The sequence below is a fragment of the Cyprinus carpio genome, chromosome B12, assembly GCF_018340385.1.
Source record: "Cyprinus carpio isolate SPL01 chromosome B12, ASM1834038v1, whole genome shotgun sequence".
In the NCBI taxonomy this organism is placed as follows: Eukaryota; Metazoa; Chordata; class Actinopteri; order Cypriniformes; family Cyprinidae; genus Cyprinus; species Cyprinus carpio.
Genome location: NC_056608.1, coordinates 4703969 through 4728429, shown reverse-complemented (window position 1 = coordinate 4728429; position 24461 = coordinate 4703969). Strand labels below are relative to the sequence as shown.

Sequence of the window (24461 nt, the reverse complement as noted above, 5' to 3'; positions counted from 1 at the left end):
TCTGAAAAAGTGGGACTGTCAAAGCCCCGCCCATTCCGAAGCTGTCGTTCAGGAGAAATCGATATTCTATTCGTTGTTTTCATTGCTGTGGTTTTGAGACACAGCTCTGTATAGGACCAGCCAAAGACACTCAAAGACACAGAGCCGAGTTATTTCTTCTCTTCAATGGCTGTTATTGAAAGGCTTTAACTGTGGAGATCTGCGCCTCATTCCGGCCTTCATGTCAAGCCTTTGGGAGAGTGTGTATTCCTCGTTTCCCGCTGTCCGCCCATAGCTTGTCCATGTCGGTCCGGCGCTTCTCGGGGGTGATGGAGAGCTCAAGGTCCGCCGAGCCCAGGGAGCTGTTCGAGGCCTGCAGGAGCGGAGACCTGGAGCGGGTGAAGAAGCTCGTGTGCCCGCTGAATGTGAACAGCAGGGACACAGCAGGGAGGAAATCCACCCCGCTGCACTTCGCTGTGCGGGTGAGTCCCGCTCTCCTTCCTACTCCGTTCTATTCGTTTTGTTTTCAAACCAAGATTCTAATTTGTTCAAACATTTTCTTACATTCTATTTTTCTATTATTTCATATTCTGTCCTTTGAATGGATGTTATCTATATCAACATCAGTATCACTGGCATTGTATAATTTATCCCAAATACAGTTGTATTTGCATATCATTAATAATTAATCAAAGAGACAAAAGCTTAGGTTAATTGTGATCATATATAGGGTTTTTTGAGATGAATTAATTGCTACTGTAATTTCATTATTACTGTCGATTTATAATTAAGTAGGCTGCTGAGAACACCATGTACACTTGAAATCACATATTTATATGTGAAATGCAGCATAGACACTGTTATGTTTTTTATACCAAATACTAACAAATACTAATATGGTTTATAGATAGTTTACATATAACTTTTTTAGTTGAAGTATAGTGAAATTTTGCAAAGGCTTAAATTAATGCATATTTAAATGACTAATTTTTGCAAATGATTAATTAAGTAAAAATACAGTTATTCATTTTTTTAAATAATTATTCAAAATATTTTATCAAATTAATTAATACAGTTATTGTTTTAAAAAAAATAATAATAAAATAGACTGGGTTTCTCTATTATAAAAAGAATGGACATGTTATGTTTCCAGTAACATTATAATGTGAACTAATTGATTGTAAACTGAAAAAATGTTGAGACACGTCATGAAAATAAGTCTTACATCCCATAATGATAATAACTGTAATAGTAATTACTCCATTGGGCATGTTATAAACACAACTATGTTGTTTTCATTGACACTGTTTTTTAAAAAATAATTGGTGTTTTATTGATATTTTTTGATTGATATTGAAGAAGCTCTCTAGTGTAATGTTGAAGTTGTGTCTAATGGAGGCAGTCATCTATTAAGCCCACGGCTCTGTGACGGCCCACTCTTCTGTGGCAGGTTTTGGCCGTAGAGATGTGGTGGAGTACCTCCTTCAGCACGGAGCAAACGTGCACGCTCGTGATGATGGTGGCCTCATCTCGCTCCACAACGCCTGCTCGTTTGGTCACGCTGAAGTCGTCAACCTCCTCCTGCAACACGGGGCCGATGCCAACTCCAGAGACAACTGGAATTACACCCCGCTGCACGAGGCTGCCATCAAGGGCAAGCTCGACGTCTGCATTGGTAAAGCCTCCCAGTGATAAAAGTTTACAGAATACATTCAACTTGTTTTGATGAAAAAAGGGCATTATACTTGGATCTCATTTGCATGTTGAATGTATAATGCATCTGTATAAATCATGATTGTCACTTTTAGTTTTGCTGCAACATGGTGCTGAGCCAACGATCCGAAACACTGACGGAAGGACAGCGCTTGACCTGGCTGAACCCTCCACCAAAGCTGTGCTGACCGGTGAGTGAGTTTCTCTGGTAGGGTCCAGTGCAACTGAAGATAATGAAATGATAGAAGGACGGTAAATTAACCAAAATGTGCTTCATTTTCATCATGAGTTGAAGAAATGATTCCTTTGAATGGATTATTTTAAACAAATTGGTCTTTTGTCCCAACTCCTTAGAAATACCTGATGTGTAAAAAAAGTATAGTGTAAAAGTGATCAAGTCTGCACACTGTGCACATAGTTACATCACATTACAGTAGTGAATAACACATTTCTATTTACAAAAAGCATCGGAAAATATGGTGGAGATCACAAAGTGAGCTGACGCAGGAAGAATATGCCACCCAAGTTGTCTTTAACATGAGAATGTGTCATATTAAGTGCTTCAAACTGAATGGCATGTAGTTTTTAGCTTGACAGATGCTATGTCATGTGATTGAGAGGTGTTTTCCTCAGGCTTAAATGTACATTTCATGTCTGTATCTTTATCTGTAAAACTGTTAAAATCACAAGTTCGTTTCCAGTGTGCATTAGAGCTTGTCCTGACAGCGAGCGACTCTCTGTCAAAGTTCAAGCACAGTAAAATGCTAAATTTTTCTAGAATATTTGTTGTTAGTAATTGATGTGTGAAATTTTAAACTTGTTTTTTATAGAGCAATAACAGCCAAAGTTTGTGATATAATTATTATGTTCAGATGAGTAAATGTGTGTTGTTATCCCTGCCTTGTACCAGTAAAATTTTAGTCTGTACTTTTTTATTTTGTCTTAAAAATAGTAATCAGTTGTTTTGTGCTTTATATTTTTTTTTGTATGTTTTATTCATTTTTTTACACATAATTTATAGCATAGCCTACATAGATATGTTCATTATATATTTTTTTATTACTTCCAATTTCCACATTGTTGGAGGACAACATTGAGCAGGATGTGGATAAATAATGGATTAAATTAATTAAAATTAATATTTTTCTTTAATCATTTTGATATTATTTTCCTCTGATTATTTAAATAATCAAATAAATAATCAGCAGATCAAAATAATCATTAGTTGCCACACATCTTTTTTCCCATAATTCCCATTTCCTGTTCTCTATTTGTTTATAAGGCTAGTAATTGGCAATTTACAGGTGACTTTGCTTTCATTTAGGCTCAAATGAGATTTCCATTTATGTTAATGTATTTAATTCTTTCTTAAATCTAGGTGACTATAGAAAGGATGAAACTCCTCGAGAGCGCACGGTAATAATAATTTAAGATCAGAATTGTTCAGGAGAGATGAAACAGTCATGACTGGCATTGTTCCCTTTAATTGATTTGGTGCTCAATGCTTTTATACAGAAGTGGAAAATGAAGAAAAACTGATGAGCGGCCTCCTCACACCATTAAATGTGAACTGTCACGCTAGTGATGGAAGGAAGGTGAGCTATTGAATTCTATATGCTAATGTTATCTCCATGTCTGTTTGACAGAGTGATTGTTAATGTATAACCATATTTAAATGTTCTCAACGTTGCTGAGCCACTCACATAAGACATATAATGTAGCCAGGCATCTCGTGTGTAATCGGTCCAGGTTTGAATAAATAGTTTGCATTGCGTGTTTGTGAATGGATTGTTTGTTGGTTTCAGTCCACGCCTTCTGCATCTGGCCGCGGGTTAATAATCGGGGGGTGTGGTATAATCGTGTGAAGACAGTGCAGCTGTTGTTGCAGCATGGAGCCGACGTGCACGCTAAAGACATTTATTTTTGAAAGACTACGATGTGTGTCTCCTCCAGTGTGCCGTACAAGTTAAGCTCTATTCTTTTCACTTAGCACAGAAATGCAGTTTGTAAAAAAATTTAATACAACTTGCAGTGTACAGTAAAGCACTCACAATGGGAGTCTAAGGTCAAGATGCTCTGTGGGCATAAAGCCAGTCCTCCAGTGTATGCTTGTGCATGTATTGTACACTGCAGTGGGCTTAACAGCCTTACTACAGATGCATCAGTACCATAACGCTTTACGCGGCTGATAAGATTAAAATTTTAGCAGTATTTGGTGGATATTGGATTAAAAAGAAATCAATTTGAAATTAAACTGATAATTTTTTGAGTGATCAGTTTTCAGATTTTTAATCTGATTAAATGATTAATGGAATAAATATACAGAGGATTATCAAAATAATCGTTGTCAGTGGTTCCCCAAAAAGTGTTATCAAAAAGTTGTAGCCCATTTTTATTTTCATGCAGTACATTATAATGTTGTTGTTTTGTAGCATTTAATATGATTGCTTTTTAGTTTCTATAGTTTTATAATTTATTATCTTAAACATAAGAATAATTATAATAATACTGGCAATGTTTTTTTCGCCCAAATTTTAAGAGTATTTCACCCAAAAATGGAAATTTGCTTGAAAATGTAGCCAAGCCAAGAGGTAGATGAGTTTGTTTCTTCATCTGAACAGATTTGGAGAAATGTAGCATTACAGTACATCACTTGCTCACCAATGGATCCTCTGTAGTGAATGGGTGCCGTCAGAATGAGTTGATAAATACAATACCATAATCCACAAGCAATCTACACGAATCCAGTCCATTGATTAACATCTTGTGGAGGGAAAAACTGTGTTTTTAAGAAACAAATCCAACATTAAAATATTTGTAACTTCATGGCGTACAGTAATTTATCCCGGACGCTACCTGTTTTTTCTTCTTCACAAACAACACTTTTTTTTTAACTTCACAAGATGTTAAACTCATGGACTGGAGTGGTGTGAATTACTTGTGGATTATTGTGACAGTTTTTAAAATCAGGTGTTTGGAGTCTCATTCTGACGGCAACCCATTCACTGCAGAGGATTTGTTGTGTGAGCAAAGTGATGTAATGCCAAATTTCTCCAATCTGATCCAGCTAGAGACAAACCTACATCCTGAATGGCCTGAGTGGGAGTACATTTTCAGCAAATGGTCATTTTTTTGGGGGAACTATTCCTTTAATATCAGTGCATAAAATAACAAAACTCATGTAACTTTGTACAGATGAGGTTAGGTGGTTTAATTTGATTGTGCTAGTTAGTTTTCATGTTAATATGTATATTATGGCTATACTTTCAAAACCATGCGTATATCCCCTTGACTCCAAAGTTATTTACTTAACTTTGAACCCAAAACATTCATATAAAGGCAAGTGTAGTCAAAAGTCAGAAATCTTTCTTGATTATTGTACTCACAAAACCTGTGTATTAATTTGGTCTTGTGTTAACAGTGATCTTGGCTCCTGCCATAACGCCTGTTCATACGGTCATACACTGAGGTCGCTGAGTTGCTTGTAAAGGTAAAGGTCCATTTTATGTTATTCACAATTTTCTTTCTTGTCTGCTGTCTTGTTCTGAATTTTGTGATAGCTCCACTCCATCTGTTCATTTTTACACAGCATGGCGCTTGTGTCAACGCTATGGACCTGTGGCAGTTCACACCTTTACACGAGGCAGCCTCAAAAAACAGAGTGGCAGGTCTGTCGCTCCTGCTCAGCTACGGCGCCGACCCAAAAACTTCCTCAACTGCCACAACAAGAGCGCACATTCGATGTCTTGGCCCCGACCGCCCTTGCATGAAAGAGCGCCTGCATGTAAGGTGTGACTGCTACAAAGACCAGCTCTCTCATTCTGTGTGGTTCGTCATTGACTGACGGGGTGCCACTCTCTGTTGCAGATGAGTTCAGAGGTCATGCTTTGCTTGCAGGCGGCACGTGAGGCGGACATGGCGGCGCTTTAAAAAACACCTCTCCTTGAGACCATCAACTTCAAACACCCTCTAAACCCAAGAACCAGCTCTAGTAAGGGCTTTTTTTAATAAAAAATATAATTCTTTAATAAATACGCTACATATAATGAATAATTATTAGAAGTCTCTTATGCTCACTAAGTTTGCCATTTATTTTATCAAAATGTAGTAAAACGTAGTATATTGTGAAAATATATTTACAATTTAAAATAAGCATTTTTTTGTTTGCATAGTATTTTAAAATGTAATTTATTCCTGTGATCAAAGATTAATTTCAGCATGATTACTCCAGTCCTTCAGTGTCATATGATCCTTCAGAAATCATTTTAATATGCTGATTTGCTGCTCAGAAACATTTCTTTATATATTATTAATGCCTGAAAACAGTTGTGCTGCTGAATATTTTTGTAGAAACCATGATACCTTTTAAAAGTGTTTACTCTCAATTTTGATCAAATAATGCCTTTCTTCTGAATAAAAGTATTCATTTCTAAAAAATAATAAATATAATAAAATAAAAAATCACACCTGACACTAAACTAAAATTTTTTTCTGGAAAGTCACAAAAATATTTTCATTATTTATATCATTATATTTAAAGCAGTAGTTCCCACCCCCTTTTTTGAGAGAACCCCTATTTTAATAGTCAAAAATTTTAACGGACCCCCGTTTGAACAAAAAAATTTGTTATGTTTTTAATAATGCAACAACACAAACATTAAAATAATGACATTAACAACTATGGCCAGATTTAAATGAGCAAAAAATTTGGTTGGTTTACTACAATAAAACATTGCTATCTTACTAACATGTATTACATGTTAAAATAAAAAAAAAGGTTTTGACAAAAAAGTTTTAAAATGAAAAATTTTAATTTCTAGACTTAAAACCATTTTAAGTAAGAGATATGAGTCAAAATGATGAATAATATTATAGTTATTTTAGCTATTCTGTTAATTATTTCTAGATACATTGTTATCCAAATTATTTAGATTTTTAAAATGTACATTAGCCTATTTTTCAATCAATAGCTTAAATTTACAACTGTGCATTTGCTAATTTTGAAACCAAAATGGCAATTTAGAAGGCTGAATGAAATTGTAAAATCCACTGTTCTGACAGCACGGTAGGCACTTATGGAAGAGGCAGAAATAGAGGCTGTTCAACCCTTATATGCACTTATATGGAGGAGGAAAGTTGCAAAAGAAAATACCACTGAAACTTTTCTCAAGACAGTAGGTTACCTTCAGAGAGAAATTCATATACTTCATTCATATTTTAATTCATGTTATTTGCTTCCTTTAAAACTTTTGCGCCTTCCACATATTTTCACACAATCGAAACCAGCGCTGAATGGTGCGCTTCGCCTTAATGCTTTGACAGTATTTACGATAGTTTAGATATACATCACAATACGGTTTTTAGTGATAATTCAGAATATTAAAACGCAGTGACTAACCAGTCTAAACTTTCATCTTGGTTTATACCAGTAACCTTTTCAGTTTAGAGAATTTTCAGCTCCTTTAGCGACACAGGGTGGGCCAAACGTCTGATTGTAAACGGCTCAAAACATTAACTGTAAAAAAAGCATATTTCCCGCTTCTAAACTACAATCCTATTATGCGTCACATTTCAGGCGTTTAAATTGTTTATATCCTGCACCACATGTGCAATACTACATCTTGAATCATCCAAGCAGCATCCAAAGAACACTTTTTGGTCTCATTATCGGTTATAGGACTTGAATAGGAATTGTGACTAAAATAAAAGAGGATCCTCTGATTGTCTTTGATCGAATTGTGTCTCCACGTCGCCCTATTCCAAAATGAGGAAAAAAGGGGGGGGGGAAAAAAAAACCTGTGAATTGCCTGCTCAGGAAAGGTCGGAACAGGTGCCAGCGTCAATGAGAAAGAATAAAGACGGGAGTCAGTCAGGAACGATGTGTCAAAGGGTTTATTAACACATGACTTTGTGCAGGATCCTATTGCAGTAAGGACTTCTGCGACCTCTGTCTTCCCACAGACGTCCTCACACCTCCTGCATCTTGACGCTGGAGTAAACACACAATGACAATCAGCGAGGGTGTGGTTTGAAAAACGAGGCGAAGGTTTGTAGTGAGTTTTTTCACAGCTTGCAGTTAAACAAATCCAATTTTGATACATAGGCATCACCGAATGTTGTCATATCCCATTCATTTTGCTCTGCCTCTAGTAAGGGTCTTCAGGAATGTAAAATACATCAATTAAAATACTGTGACGGAACATGAAATTAAAATTGTACCATTCAGTTTTGTAATAAGTGTTCACCATAGACAATTAATCAGTGACTTCCCAAGGCACATCCTTGTTGACTATCCACCCTGGTACAAAAGTGATCTTAACACTAAATTTATTCCATGCTCAAGTATAGTTCAAATTATTAACGTATTTACTGACAGTATATCACTTGAAAAACAAAATTTATAATTCAACCTTGATTTGGAGTACGAGTACATTTGGCCACACCACACATTTCTTATTCATGAAGCCTAAAATGTTTTAAGGTGCCCCAATTATCGATTTTTGGAAATTACTTTTTGTGAATGAAAACATCCTGCAAAGTTTTTAAATCTGAAAGTGCACTGTGTATAAAGTTATTGTCTCTGATTTATCAGAAAGAGTCGCCTTGAATCATTGAAATGAGTCTTTTTAAAGCGAATCCAAGGCCATTTCATGTTGGACATCAAAATGAACATTGCAGGATTGGCCGCAACTTGTTGGTCTTTATGTTGGTCCTGAATAAAAATGTAAATCATTCTTTGCCATTAGGTGCCGCTTTGTTGGAGCGGAAAAAAAAATAGCGGTTTTCACGCTGTAAAAACAAAGCAAGCACTGCGCTCCACAAACGATAACCTGAAGGACGCGTTTGACAAAATTAAATCATTGAGCGATATCGTTGGGAGTCGTTTGAGCATAGTAAGGTAAAAAAAATGCAATTAATAAGACAATGAAAAGTGTTTTTTGACCAGAATGCCATGTCAATCTGTGTTTGGGGACTCCAAACACCAATAATATGAACCTTTCATTACCCATAATAGGGGCATCTCTTATATGCTACACCCCTCCAGTGATGTGTATTTGTATTTGACTCTTTGAATAATATTCGTGTCTTTAAATTGCACAAGAAATTTAAAGTGACTCAGGGCTACCTTATGTTAATATGACTAGTTTGACTTGTAGCACAATCAAATTCAAATTTCAGTATATACTTTAAGTCCTGTCTCTTTAGCTGGTCTTTTACTTCCAGTAATAATTTAAACCCTGATGTAAGGTGAGTCTGTACCAATTAAGTCAAGTTCGTTTCCATAACATAGCTAGACATTAAGTCATACACCAGTTTGGCTGCTCCTACACATAAAGTACTCAATTGCTAGGGTTATCTTTATTTTTCATATATCTAGCCGACTAGAGTCACCCTACTTCGTGCAATTGTTATTTGTAGCCCCAAATTGCAAAGCTGTTTCATCTTTTTCTTGTTGCCATTGTGAGACCCTCATTAATGTCATCTTCACTTGCGTTTAGCCTCATATTATTGTGTCACCTCAGGGACACCGTCCCGTCCCTTCCTCCGCAACATACCACACCACTAAAAAATTATTTTGATGTGTCCTCACAGTTGATAGTTATTGACTGGTACTTTGGCATCAAAAAAATGTTTTTAATTTTTACCACGGAGTAAGAACTGTAAAAACTGTCCTACTACAGTAAAATTACCTGTTAAATTGATATTGAACAGTACCTCATTCCTTCTATAAATAATAAGTCACTCGTAATGTTACAGTAAAATACTGCTAAAATGTAGCCTGCGCAGTTTTTGGAAGTGTAAAAAAAATATCTCCAAGAATTCCAATGTGACCTTACACATTTGATGTTTTTTCCCATTTGAAGCTAGTTTATCAGTTCTTATCAGTTATGTACATTTTGGGGTTTTGTGGTTACATCTTTATGTTGATAAACTACAACACGCTTTTTCATGAAATGTTTTAGTTTCTCGTTCATTCGCATGTGCGCTTTCCTCATTACTACGTGTGATTTTATGGTGCGTCCTCAGCGTAAAAGTACTAAAATTGATTTTGTGTACTTCAGTTGGTTGGTATATTAACATTATATATCAGTTAATAAAATATACCATACTGTTTTACTGAAAATGCAAGTTACAATACGTAAGTAAAATTACTTTTAAACTGTTGCTTCCGTATTTTTTACTGTAATTAGTCCCCTTTCTCTGGCAACCACAGCTGCTGATTCCTTGTTTACCTCCGCCTAAATTTTGCAAACGATTTCCTGCAGATGTTTCAGGTCTTTGGTGTTGTTGTTATGTGCAGGTGGATCACGCGGAGGCTCTTGGCTTAGATCACCCTGGCGTCAGACAGCGCTCAACTCGCGCGGACTCACCTAGGCCAATCTGCAGGACCCTGTCTTCGGAAGATCCTGAGTGTGTGATGGGACACCGCCTCATAACCTCCCTCAGCGGCTTCTCACCATCCCAGCTCGACCAATGGTTGAAAGATTACTCACGAGGGATAATGCAAATGGTTGACGTTTACTTCCAGATCTCACAAAAATTACCTCACCCTCAATGTCCCTCTTCAAAACCTGTGACATTCTTCTTTTGGAATTTCAAAACAAGAAAAAATACCCTCATAATTTAAAGACCCCTTCCTAAAATAATAAGGGACATTTCTTTTTTTATCGACAATAAAATATATCATATCCTTGAAGTTCAATACAAACAATGAAATCTTTTAGATCTGCAGGGGGCTTCTTTAAATTCAACATGCTACAATAAAATACATTTTTTACAGTTCGCCTCATCTAGTTTTAGTCAAAAACCGGAGTTGTAAAACCACAAGTGCCAAAGTGTCATGACTTTGCAGTTATAGAAAATAATTTTGATTCCTAGACGGGTATCCCGCATGCACAGGGCAAACTCAGAATTAATGACAGGTAGCTGCTTGTAGAAGCATCCAAATCAAGGAGAAGTGGGAAGTCGTGAAGCGTAAGGACTATCATTATAAAAAATACACCAAAACGTGTTTTTTTTTTTTTTTTTTCATCCCATGTAGTTGTGAAATCATTATGAAGCTGTTTTTATACCAGAATTCTCCTCTGCTTAGAGCTGACACTTGTTCTTCACCTTTCCATGTAGAAAGCTCTGTACTCTTCGGACGGTGAATGTGAGATGTTGACGGGAAGGCAGTCAACACCTCTGCCACTTCGCTGTGTGGCTTGTGGTGGAGTATCAATGCTGCAGGCACGGACAGCCGATGTACACGGCTTTAAAGACAAGGGCTGTGAGATTCGTCAACAAGGAATAGAGATCCAAAGGACACGGCAAAAGGGAAATGAGAATGTGTGCACGGTCTGCAACTCGCCAGCAGACAAAAAACATGATATTTTTACACAATGTTGAATTTTTTTTCTGAATCGTGAGATAGAGTCGTGTTTACTCCCCCAAAAGATACACCAAAAACAATAAATAGAAAGCATCTTACTATATGCAATTAGCTGCAGTGTCACTAGAACGCTTGACTCTGGTATGTAGGGCCACAAACACTGCAAAAAAAATTATAAATAAAGGAAATAATGTAATATAATAGGAACATAAATAATGGAAGGGAGAGATGGCTTGATAAAATTTTAATTAAATTTATTATGGTGTCATTCATTCTCTTTTTTTTTGTATTTATGTTTTAACTTTTATTTTTACGGTTATTTTCTCAAGTATTTAATCCGTTATTGTATTTTCCTGTTATTAAATTGGATTCATTCATTTGTTAAATTTCTAAGTTATGCAGGTTTGAGCTCCAAACAATGGTCTGGAATTTAAATGAATAAATAAGAGTAACTTCATACATAAAAAGAGATACATTGTATGTAGACCCCAATATAGACCATGACATGGTCTCTTACTCATGTGAAATTGATAAGATATTATAATTGAAATTTTTTTAATGAACAAGTTTATTCTATAAATACGACAAGATGGTATTAAAGTATTAAAATAATCTGCAAAGGGATTTCAAAAAAAACAATATAGTCAAAATGGAAAATTATGTTCAAAAAATAGCATTGCCTTTAATTCTTTAAGAAACACTGTCTTCAAACAAAAGCCAAAAAGCTGCATCGTTTTCATATTGGTGTTTTAATGTAAAACTGTCTCTTGTGGTGACACTAAGTGGCCTGTCTCTCTTGCACAATGACTGTTCTTATAGACGCATTTTGAGGTTGGCTGAGCTCATGTGCCTTCATGGTGTTGCGTTTATGGGACTGCCTCCGGGTTAACGTGGCCCCCCCCCCCCCCCCCACCCCGCCCCCCCCGACATGTGGACAGTTCACCCCCCCCCTTCATTGAATGGGGCCCGCCTAAGGGCAAAATATCTGAGAATCTGGCAAAACTGCTGCTTCAGGTCTCATCCCGAGGAGATACTCATCGGCAATCCTGATGGCCCAAATCCACATCTTGTTCCAGTTTTCTAAATATAAATTATTTTAATGCACCTAACATTATCGAACTAGCACAGCCCGGACCTTTTGTTACAGACGCCGATGTTCACTACCACGTATAACTGAAAATAACCTCTTTTGATATATTTATGCATGGTGCTTGGAACCTCGACCAAAAAGAAAGACTCGGGGGTGGGGGGGATGCGAAACACCCCTCTCGCGAACGTGGTGATTGAAGGACCGCGAGAGACACTAGCAAGACACAGACATTCAGGATCTGCTCAGGATGGTGTGAACGCAGCACTGGCTGGTACCGCCACCAAGAAAGCGCGTCCATCTCAGGTACCTAGCAGTTAAAAAGCTGTGTCAAAAGAGTCCTGTGCATACGAAGAGGAACGTGTGGCGTGGACAATGTCCGAGAGCAACACGCATGAGGGCGGGACGCTTGCGGGCACTCCACACCGCTTGCACCTGGCAGGTTTAGGTTGGTTGTCATATAGTAACTTGTAAGGTGGCGTACAGAGTATTGATGCTTTCATTGTCACACTGGCTAACAATGGTATAGCAGTTGAGAAAAAAACACCTGAATGCTAGAGGAAACCTTTCTTAAATACCTACTTATACTTAGTTAAGACAGGGGCTAGGCTGCATAAACTGTCGCGAGTATAGTCCCCTTGAAATTTAATTAAGTGCAGATTCATGCAGGCAATCACGAATTTATCACAATTTACTTTGATCCTGATGTGTTATACTATTGTTTGAATTGCCCAACTGCATGCCTCTGTTTTTTTATATGAAAATAAACCAAGGCTGGAAAACACTCTAACTAAAAAACTGTTTAGTTACTTTTCTATAGTTATGAAGCCTTTTAAAATGTCAAAATAAGTACATCGGGATTGGTTTTCTTCTTTAAATGATAAAATATAAATTAGAAAACCCATACCCTTAACGATAACATGTAGAAAGAAAAAAAAAACATCCTTAAGCGTTGCACTAAGAAGTCTTAACGAGCACAAGTGTTCACAGTAAGAGTAAAATATGAAATTATATTTCCTATCTTTAAATACAGGCATCTTTTTCTGTTTCTGTTGTGGGTCGGCCTGTTTGTTATTATGATTTTTATGGGTTTTTCCCCCCCCGATACCTGTTAGCATGCCACGCTATAATAATCTCGTACTGGCGTAGAGCATATCTGAAGCATATCACACGGGGCAACAGGCTACGGGGCAACAGCAAAAAGTACCTGTGATACGCATCAGGTAGATAAGAGAAACGGGGGTCTCATTCCGCGGGCTCAAAAAATGCTTGCAATAATGCTTAGAATCACTGGTCATTCGTTGCTTTTACGGGACGTCGCTGTGACCCCAGCTCCAGTGATGCTCCATGTCCCATTACATGCCATGATAAAAACGTTACATACTATATACATTGACGGGAAAAAAAAAACATCTCCCTTACTCCACAAAAACCACCTCGTAAAGGGAATGTTAAAATTAATTGTTTTCTATCAGCAACAGAGTTTGCCCTGATATTAAAGTAATCTCGTTTATTTTTGTTGTTGTGCTTTTTGGTTTTGAGCTCATTGGTTTTAAAGTGCATGGACCAATATGTGTCAACATTTGTTTTATAAAAATGTTGTTTTATTGTGGCTTTGTGTTGAAATTTCATTGTGGTCACTTTCTTAAAAAAGAATCTTTGCATTTTATATCAACAGTTAATTACTTGTGATGTCTAGGTCATAATGCTAAAATGGTTATTAAGGTCGTGCTAACATGCTTGTTGTGTAGTAATACTAAAAGTGCATAGTTTACAAATTGTATATTAACGAACACTGCCACAAGCACTGTCGGCACACATTATATCCTAGTGAACTGGTACAAAATTGCAGTTGGTAACTGGTCTGGTGCCAAATACACTCAAAGCAGAAGTTCAACAAATCTGGTGTGCATTATTGCCTTCACGCTATGCGGCCTATTCCGCCTACGGCCCGGCCATAACGACCGCTCTAACTCAACTGGGGAGACGATTATTCAAGACATAGATGCACCCATACTGACGGGGGAAAATTGGTTTGTGATTTTTCATCCCCAATGCATGTTTTTTCAGAGAAATATTTGCTTTGTCCCCATGATCAGTTCTTTGTGCTGGTTTTGATTATGTTGCTGTTTGTAGGCTTTGGTAAGCGACCCTTTCTGCAATTTTAATTAACTGAAATACTTTTTACGCAGGAAATCTACAATAAACAACATCGCTGCCGTCCGACAGACCCTGCCCAAGAAATAATTTCACATCTTGTGAAATGTCAAAGAGTTCCTATTTTTTATCAAAGAATTTCAACAGCCATGTTGTGTAATCCTTACATTTATTATGCATTTCTTACTTGATGATTTTTTAGCTGCTTGTCCAAAATATAAGCGTTTAAAGCCAGCGCGACTATCATTTTTTTTCTGTTTAAATGATTTTTATAATATAATGTATCACGAAAGTCTTGTTTGGGAAAGTTTTACTCATACATGTGAAACCTGAGACAAACATACCAAAACTGACACAAAAAATAGCCACCATCAAAATCCATAGATGATGTGGTTTATTACAACTGTTATTACAAATAGCTACCATGGCTGAGGGACTCATGCAAAAATTTCACTGAACAGTCTTCATCAGCGCTCATTTGTGCTGCTAGAATGTGGCACCAATCACAGGAACGAAGCTCACTGAAAGCCGCTCTTACACACGAATGTGACACGGGTGTTTCTTTTATTTTTTTTGGGGGATTTTCAAAAACAAAATTGCCTGCAGGTGTCACACCTCATCATATTTCATAATAAACCCTTCTGAGGGGAATAAGGAACGGTTGACCAAGGTGAAAAGGTCCAGCCTGTCCTTCTGGAACGCCTCACATAGTCCATATTCATTGTAGCGGACCGATCCATTCTCCACGTTAAACAGCTTGAAAAGAGACACCTAACCTGATGAGCCAGGCACGCCAGCTCCATGTCGTTTCATTAGCATTCATCGTAGCAGATGTAGCCAGCTTTGCATCATTCTAAGCTCTACAACCGCACTGCAGTCAATGCCGACAGGATCTAATACGTCGGGCGTTTCACTAACTCCCCCCTTTGCACGATTTTGACGCGGTCGCAGAGAAGGCCAGGACCTAGTTGTCGCCCAGCTATGCTGACCTTTCCTAGCTCCACGAGGAGCTGACCACCCCCCGCTCACGCAAACCAGGGAAGGCCAGTCGCCGGTGCTGGAACCTTCGCTGACGTTATTACCACTCTCTTGTGTGTGCTTACTGGACATAGTCACCCTCCGGTGGGGGAAGAAGGCTTTATCCTTCTTTTGCCTTCCGAGCTTACCTACTATTCCAGTTTTCCTTGTATTTTTCTAGCACAATCTGCCCAGTACATGATCCAAAACCTCGGGCTTAATTCATACCTATGCCGAAGCGAATGATCTCGTTACCTGTGGTTGCGTAATTATATCATGTCTTATTGTCTTTAGTTGATTGATGCTATGCACCCTTTACCGTGCTTGAGGAGGCCTACCTGTACATTACATGCACACAATTAGCCCTTGAAATACTAGATTTGTGCCCTTGCACATCGGCCAGTGGAAAAAAATTACTGGTGACCTGTTTGCATCCCATGGAGAAGATTAATAGCCGATTTTCAATAACGATCAACCAAAAACGTTGCAAATGTCCATCATTTGACTTGACCTTATGCGCAATCCAACACCTTTCGTCCTGTAAAAAACAGAAAGGAGCATCGCAGAAAAGCTGCAACATTTTCCATCTCTTCGCTTTTTCAACATTATATAAAAGGATTATTTTAACCTTAAATTTGTACTTATTTTTTACTAAAAATAAAATAAAATGCCAAGAAATTAATTATAATAGGCATTTATCAGTAATACAGCATTAAATTCAGTACCCAACAATTGGCTTTTCAGTGTGTTTTAATAAATCGGAAATACCCACATTTTTATATTACTTGACTTACTACAAATTACTATGTAAATTAATTCAACCTGAAAAAATTTTCTCCCAACTAAGCTGTTAACATTGACATTTTTGCATACTCACGTTGGCACTTACTATCACATTAAAGTGCCGCTAAAATTAACAACAGAGCAATTTCTATGCCTAGGATATCATTTAAAAAGAAGTTGTATATACAGAAATTTGCATTGCACATAAAGTCATTTTCATTAAGACATAATTGAATTAGTAAAATAGTGGATAATTGCGTTATGCATATTCCAAGGGCTTGTGATAATGGATTGGTTTTAGTGCTTTTTAGAAATTTTTATAATTTATATATTAAATTCATGTAAATGTTAAACATTTAGATAGAAATAAATGTAAATCAATTTTATACACTTAGAGCATTATCATATTTAATTATTTAACAAGTTACCACATTTCACTTTTTTTTTTTTTCTTATTAGGCCTTAAGTCGCAAGAGAGTTGGGTCACAGTTTTTGAAGATGACAGACTCTTTATTTTTTAGGTGAACTATCCCTTTATCCATGGATGCATGCCAACAGCTTGCTTGTTTGAAATATGCTTCTCACTGGTTTTGTGTGTCATGAATATTTTCTTATTTGTGTTGTTGTTCCTGAACTCACAGCTCTATGTGAGCTTGAGTATGTGACTGAGTAACTAGTGTGACTAAGTATGTGGGCTTTGTCTTTCTCAAGAAAGATAGTTGGTCATTACTTACATCAGACTTTCTGAACGCTGCTCTGCCTGTCTTTGCAGCGCCGGATGATGTCGAGACCTCTCTCCTCACAGCAGCCATGCCCCCCCTCAGGGCTGCCGGTGTGCTATAAACCCCAGGTTATCAGCGTCCCTCCTCCTGCGTCTGTGGTACCCATCGACTCTCAAATCCAGTCCTACATCAAGCTCTCTTCAAACTCCAGTATGGATGGCCAGTACCGGGACCTTTCCTGAGCTAAACACTTACTCACCGCCTTCTGGAGCTGTTTCTTTTTTTTTAGAGTGGAGGGGACCCCCCTCGTGGGCATAGAGATGAAACTTAGAGGAGGTTTTTTGTGGGTTTATTCAAGATTAGTGTAATTTTGCATGTAGCATGCATTGAATATATGACTGCTGAAAGTTTTCTTTAACCTGATGCTTTATTTTTCTAGGACTAGCTGTCTAGAGTTGTTTAGTATCATGCTAGTTCCTTCACAACCTGGGATTCGAGCATTATGCCCTGCGAGATAGGTTTGACAGAGCCAGCAGCCTCGGCCCCGTACTCTCTCTGTCTTCCCACTGCTCTTTTGCTACAGTTGAGAGATCCAAGTTTGTTCTGAGTCCGGAGTCTAGATGAGGCCCCAGTTGCTATAGTTGTAGGCCTAGACGATAGGTTCACAACATAGATAAAGGGACTCATGAAATGTACGCGCGCCCTATGCGTGAATCTGAATATCCTGCTTTTATCTTGTTTTCTATTTTCCAAATTCCTTTGCTTTCTTTTTGCGGGTTATAATTTTTTATCAAATCACACTTTCGTCAAAAAGTCCTGGCATCTTGGTGTCGTCTATAGCTTTTATTTTACAGTATGTAATAAAAAATAAGTTTAACAAAAAAATTAATTTTAAGGCTCTATAAAATACTTTTTTTTTTCAGTTTTCCTTTATTTATCACCCAATTCTCTGCCTTTGACCATTAATTTTTACTGATTCCATGTTTATTGCGATTTCATTGAATTTATAATAAACAAAAAGTATCTCTAATAGTAGTAGTACTAGCAATACATTAGTAATGCAGCATTTATTTTGATGGGTTACCTTGAAGACCTTTATGACAATTTTTCTCAGTAGAATGGTAAAATGCTCTTTATGTTTTTGACCAAGGCCTGATGACTACAACAGACTGCACCCAGATTTGGGAAAGGAAAAAAAAAAAAAAAAAAAAGTGAAAGTGAAAAAGTGAAAGTGAAGCGACATTCAGCCAAGTATGGTGACCCATACTCAGAATTCGTGCTTCCATTTAACTCCATCCGGCGGCACACACACAGAGCAGTGAACAAACACACACACTGTGAACACACACTGAGCAGTGGCGAGCGATATATATGGCTGCGCTCGGGAGCAGTTAGTTCGGGCCGCCTGCTCAAGGCTGTGCCTTGTTATGGTGTTGTAGGTGATGGTGTTGTGGTTTGAGAGATTTTTTCTTTGAAAGCTTTTTGTCTCACAAAGCTGAAAGCGACTCACTACAGTAAGATACTGTATTTGATAAAATAGTAGTACCTAAAAGTAGCTAACTGTATAGGTTTTAATTGTATATATGGAAGAAGATAAATCAATCATTCGACGAAGTTATCATTAATATAATTAATCAGGAGCCATAGTTTTGCTTCCTGGCCACATAAATAAAAAAAAAAAGAAGGGATTTTGAGTTGAAGCAAAAACTTATTCACAGTGTCAAACTCTGAACATCCGCCAGTTACACTTGTAATGTTGTCATTTCATTGGGGGAAATTACTATTCTTATTTTAAGCTATTATATTAGGCTAGTGATAGCTAAATTTTGGGATGCCAGCCACCTGTTGTGCGATTTATGGAGAAATATTTCTTTAGACGGAGAGTTATTAGTGTACACACACTGTTCGAACACATAATATAGGATTCAAATTTGTAACAATGATTAAAAAGCTGAATTTTGCCCAAACAGGTCCCACTCGAAAAAAAAAAATTTTTAAAAAAAAAAAAAAAAAATCTAGTAAACCTGCTGCTGTCTGTCATTAATGTTGATCATATAAAACAACCCAAAGAAAAGGGAGAAAAACACTTACTGCTTTTTTGGACTGAACTCATTTCAGTAGCTTTTAAAAAAAAAAATTTAATTCAATAATAAATGAAGAAAGTACTATATATATATATATATATATAGGGCTGGGCAAGCACGCTGTTATTATCGCGCAAATTTATGCCAAATCTACTTCCAGGGACAAGTGTTTAGCAGGCTGTCTGGAAATGCTGAGATTCTGCTAGAGGAACTCGGCTGTAGAGGAATCCTCATTTGATCAGTGGGAGTAATACACAGTCACAGCAAGCCTAGAGGTGTGATATTAATATGAGTCTAAAAAAGTTAATAGGATAACCCCTGACGCCCCAGTGGAATGGGCCACAAAGAGCTGGAAGGAGATTGGCATCACCGCAGCCATGGTCACAGACACAAGATCATCAAAGGAGTGGAAAGACTTATTAGTGGACCTCAGAGTAAGAGCTGCTTCTACTTTCATCCATTTGAGAGAATCCTTAATTAGAGACCGGGTTTAAGGATCACTTTGAGCTTGTCTCCTCTAAGATCTCTGCTTAACGTTGGATTTTTTTTTTCTCAGTACAAGCTGCTTTTTATTAAAGGGGTCATATTCTACATTTCTTAAAGTTCTTTTATTTATCTGAGGTCTACTTAGCATGTAAAGCTTGTTTCCTGCACTGAATAGAAAAAAAAAAAAAGGTTATTGTGACTTTTTATCTCACAATTCTGACTTTTTTTTTCTCTCAGAACTGCACGATATAAACTCACAGTTCTGACTTCATGTTCTAAGAATTGCAAGATATAAACTTGTAGTTGTGGAGAAATAGTCAAAATTGAGATATAAATTCACATTTCAGACTTTTTCTTTCTCAGAATTGCGTGATACAAACCCACAATTGTGAGTTATAAAGTCAAAATCATGAAGTTTATATCTTGCAATTCTGAGCACAAAGTCCAATTCCTGAGGAAAAAAAAAACTATTTTCTGACAAAGAGTTCTGACTTTCTACCTTGCAATTGCATGTTACAAAGACAGAATTGCAATTCTGAGAAAAATTAGCAGTCTCACAATTCTGAAAAAAAGTATTTTTGGTTCAAATCACAATTTTTACTTTCTCAAAATTGTGAATTTGTATCTCACAGTTCTGACATTTACTCGCAATTCTGAGAAAAAACTCAGAACTGCGAGTTTAAATCACGCAATTCTGAGAAAAAAAGTCGGTATTGCAAGATATAATACTTATAATAATTGTGAGATAAAAAGTTGCAATTAACTTTTTTTTTTTTTATTCATTGGTGTAAATGGACTTCAATAACATAGATAAATAACGCTATAATGTTAAAAAGTTTTTAAACAACAAAATTCATTTACTTTGTAATTTCCCACCCTCCCTCTAAGCATTCAAATTAAATGTGATGTTTTTTTCATGCTGCACATTTCTTACTCTGCATTAATTTTTTCAGCTAATATTAATGTATCTGATTCCAGTTAGTTTAATTAATTAACTGGCATAATATGCGAATGAAAAGTTGATTGGCAGCTCTCTAATACCAACTAATTGTACAAAAACTAAAAAAATGTAATTCTTGCTTTTGATTTCTCAAAATATGACTTTTTATCGAATCAAGCTGAAGCTTGTGTTTTGCAGATTAGTTTGCTCTTAAATGTTTACATCCCCTTCACAGGTTTAAACCTTTACTTGGACCCCTGAACACGCACTCAGCAGTGGATCAATACTGATAGACCTCTCTCCAGACGACAAGGAGTTTCAGTCGGTTGAGGAGGAGGTAGAGAGGCTTTCATGTTTCATGTGTTTATCAGTTTTCTCCTTGTGTGTCATCTGTCTGAGCCCCTAGAGATTTTAAAATAATCACAGTCATGTGTTATCTAGGAGTGTTCCAGGAGAATCTAGTAATGGATGTACATGTTCAAGTGGCTTATAAAAAGCCACACAGACAGCCAGCACCACGTGAAGCTAATTATTGAAACACATTATTGAGGGTTCTCTTGGGTCTTCTGTTTCGCGGTATCTGAGCAGATGCAGAGTACGATAAGGGAACACAGGGACGGGCGGTCATGGGTGGGGTTTTCAACAATAGATACAACATTGTGAAGGTAAAAGATCTGAATGCCTCACTTCATATTTTATTTGTTCTTTTTTCCTATTAAGCTATTTTTACAGTTTAGTAGCTCTTGTTTCCACACTGTTCCCCCTGCCACTGCAGGTCTCTTTTCACATTGCATTAATTCCAGGGTTTCCAACAGGTTGAATTTATTTTCCTGTAGCTCAAAGTAGAGCATGTCACTAGCAATGCCATGGTCAAGGGTCCACGCCTCCCAAAAACGAACGGAAAATGTATACATTCAATGCAATGCAATTCATTTTGGATAAAAGCTGCTAAATGCATACAAGTAAATGTATAATTTTTTTAGTGAATATAATTTTTTTAGTTTGTTCAGTTCACAGTTCAGCTTTCTTTGGGATGATCGCGTAAATCAGTGAAAAACTTGAAATGGCTGGATTTTGCTTTGTGAAAATTCATTAAATAACAGTAAATGTGACCACATCTGAAGACATGTACAAGAAAATCTATAGTAACATTTCATAATTTATTTTATTATTAATTAATGCATTGACATCACTGACTAACAATGAACAAATACTATTACACCCTTGATCTAGATTCATTTAAATTTTACCTACAAATACAAGTTTTATAAATTAGCATTAGTTAATGTTAAATTAAAAGTGGTATATTTTCTTTTGCTCAGATCCAGAAGGTGTGCAACAAGAAGCTGTGGGAGAGATACACCCATCCGCAGAAAGGAAGTTTCTGAGGAAAACCACAACCATTCCAATGAACGCATGCTCTTCCATGCAGGTGGTGAACCAAAGGCATTTGTTTCAATTCATTCACTGCTATTCTGATTAGGCCTAGGAAAACAGGAAACCAATAGAAAAAAAATCAGTAATATATTATTTGACAACAAATTCCCACTTTGCACAGAAAACATCACACAGTCATGTCAACAGTAATAAATAACATTCATGTGGACAAAATGCATCTGCAAATGCAGCAAAAGAACGCAGAGTGAGCTGCTCCGGAAAAGTGCACAACCCAAGTTTATCCTAAACATGAGAATTTGTCATGTTAAGCGATGCACACAAGCATACTGTTTAATGCTGCATGCTTTGTTTTTGTGCATTGACAGATGCTGTTTAATGGTGCATTTTCCTCAGTGCATAAATTACATTCTATAGTTGTCTCCTCATATAAAACATCAGAAAATCACACAATTGTTTTTATTTTGCATAAAGTTGATCCTGACAGCAAACCAGTCTCTGCTGGACTTCACCGGTAATAGACAGAAGCGTAAATAAAATATCCGATTCTTGGTAGACATTAATTGTAAGAAATAAATAATTCTACTGTAGAAAGTTAGTTTTTCTTTGAGTAATTGTTGGTCTGATTTTTTTTTAATCTGGTATCGGCAAAATGAATGTTTGGAAATTAAAACTGGTAATTTCCTACTGACACAACCCAAGCAAAAATAGAAACCCCGTTTTAGCTGCTAAAAAATAGGGTGCAATGTTCACCACCACTGGACATTCACTATTTTGTTTTCATTGCCATCAAACTGCACATGGTTTGGGCAGGATGTGAATACAAAAAAAAAATGCTTTGATTCCTATGCTTTTCTCCCCAGGTCACCGTTTCATAACGCCCATCCATTCACAAGGCTTCGACGAGAGGCATGCGTACTATGGGAATGTTCGGGTGCTTGATCTACTTCGGGAAAACTCTTCCAACAGCAACCAGTACGTTTTAATGGAATAGGATGAGGAAACGGGGTGCCCTCTTCACAAGGACAGGTCGTGCTACATGTGGTCAGAGGTGAGATGAGATCCCGTTACAGCGCACGGAGCAGGCTCTCGTTAAACATGGCTTCACGTTTCCCAACCACAATGTGTTTTGTCAGCAGAGTGTTGCTTGTGTTGTGTTATTTTCCAAAAACCTTGAAGAGAAATTGATTTCCTATTTGCCTTTCTAAAGTGCTCCCATTGCTCTCCATTTCTTCGCTCTTTCTTGACCTCCTGCCCAGGCATCTTCTGTGTCTGTCGATGTGACTTTGGGGAAGTCTTTCCTGCAGTTCAGCGCGATGAAGATGGCCCACTCTCGCCACCAGGAGACACCACTCAGTCACTGGCCGGCCCAGTGTCAACGGTCTCGCTCTGGCGGAGTACGTCATCTACAGAGGAGAGCAGGTACTACAGCCACTGGGTGCAGATTTTTCTATTCATAGCCAACAAACCCATCTTAATTCTGAGATAGAATGTGTAGGCCAGATTATTTTGCAGTTTACTGAATCATAAAAGTGAGTGTTTCTTTTCTGAATTGTTATAGTCAACTGTAACTGTTTGTGTGTGTGTGTGTGTGTGTGGGGTGTGGTGTGTGTGTGTGTGTGTGTGTGTGTGTGTGTGTGTGTGTGTGTGTGTGTGTGTGTCGTATACATGTCTCATTTTCATTTAGCTTAAATTGATGTACTAATTTAACTTAAATTGAAATCAAAATAAAAACTAAACCTTACTAAACCTTTAATTAAAATTAAAATGAAAACAAAATATAAAAATAACAGCTAATTCAACACTATTAAAGAAGATTATAATACCATTTTTAATTAAAATTAAAATTCACTTCAGCATCTCAATGATACTGAAATTTGCAAATACTTATACAAAAATATATTTTGGTCATTAGAGATATACAGTATATACTTCCATTCAAATGTTCTGGAGTTATGATTTTATTTATTTTTTTTCTTCTAAGAAGATACTAACCAAGGCTACATTTTATTTGTTAAAAAAAAAACAGTGAAAGAAATGATACTGTGTAATATTATTACAAGAAAAAAAATTTTATTTGTTAAAATTCTGTTTGAAATACATAGTAAAAAAATGTAATTTTAATTTTGTGTGATATCATTCGAAATATGCTGTCTTTACGTTTTTTAAAGAAAATGTTGGTAACTTTTTTTTTTTTTTTCGGAATTCAATTGTGTGATAAGTAGAAAGTATAGAGCAGTCTTTCTGAATAAAAGTAGTTACATTTCCTTTTAAAAAAATAAAAATAAAAAATAAAAAACATATATTGTCAAGGGAAACTAACAATGCTTTTTTGAATTTTTCCTCCCAAGGCTTATCACTGAAATATTAAAATGAATCACGTACCAGATCATCAAACCGCACGGTTTCTTACGAGATTAACACACAGGAGCAGATAACACGATGCTCTTTTCCATCTCAGAGGAGAGAAACTGCTTGTTTATTGCATGCTTTATTTATACAGTGTATAATTCTGTTCTCTTCATACAGCTGTCTGCTTTGTCTAATTTAAAGCAACTTATTAATCAAAATTTCCAGACTCAACAAGTCTCGTGAGGTTCAGTCATTTACAACATGGTTACAAAACTTCCATTTCCTTTTCTTTAACGTCACAAAGTTTAACTTATTTATTTTACAAAGACAATCGTATATATATTTTGTACTAATTGATTTATTGATGTTTGTT

At 36.7% G+C, this 24461-nt stretch overlaps 1 pseudogene; it reads left to right on the top strand.

Annotated features, from left to right (window-relative positions):
• The first annotated feature begins 34 nt into the window (after positions 1–34).
• Positions 35–24157, top strand: LOC122139029 (annotated as a pseudogene).
• Positions 24158–24461: the final 304 nt, after the last annotated feature.